The sequence below is a fragment of the Schistocerca americana genome, chromosome 8 (assembly GCF_021461395.2).
Source record: "Schistocerca americana isolate TAMUIC-IGC-003095 chromosome 8, iqSchAmer2.1, whole genome shotgun sequence".
NCBI classification, from domain to species: domain Eukaryota; kingdom Metazoa; phylum Arthropoda; class Insecta; order Orthoptera; family Acrididae; genus Schistocerca; species Schistocerca americana.
The window spans coordinates 443,891,267-443,891,853 of record NC_060126.1 but is presented as its reverse complement, the minus strand read 5'-3'; positions in this window follow the sequence as shown (position 1 = coordinate 443,891,853).

The following is a 587-nucleotide window of genomic DNA, read 5'->3' as shown; positions in this document are numbered from 1 at the left end:
CGTAAAGGTAGCCTGATCTGTGAATAGTATGGACGACAGAAGTCCCGGAATCGTGTTTGTCTGGTGAAGAAACCAGCGACAAAACTGCTCCCTATGTGAAAAATCTGTCGCTAGTAAGCCCAGCACACGCTGTAAGTGATGAGGGTAGTAACAATTATCATGCAAAATGGTGAACACGGTCGTCTGGCGTACACTGTACTGGTAGGTCAACTAACTGCCTGGTACCGACACGGCGGTCGCCTTCCGCAGTGTTAATCACAGCTTCCTCCAAGTCTGATGCCCGAAAATGTCGGGTAAGTCCTCGATGATTTCTTGCTTCCTGAAACGAACCTGTCTCAAGACAAAAGGCGAAACGCTGTTGGAGACACTGAATGCTGTGGTTATTGTTTGTGGGTCTAGGTCTCCTGATACGACCTTGCTGCCCACCTCCCAGTGCCATGTGCCTTTCCGTAAGGAGACACCATCTTGGCAAGCTCTCGATTCGAATACGGAACCGTTGTGTACAATGCAGCATCACATCCACTACAAGGTGAGTCAGCAAGGGAAATGAATCGAGCATAACGTTACCAATTAGTATGGCAGGAGGG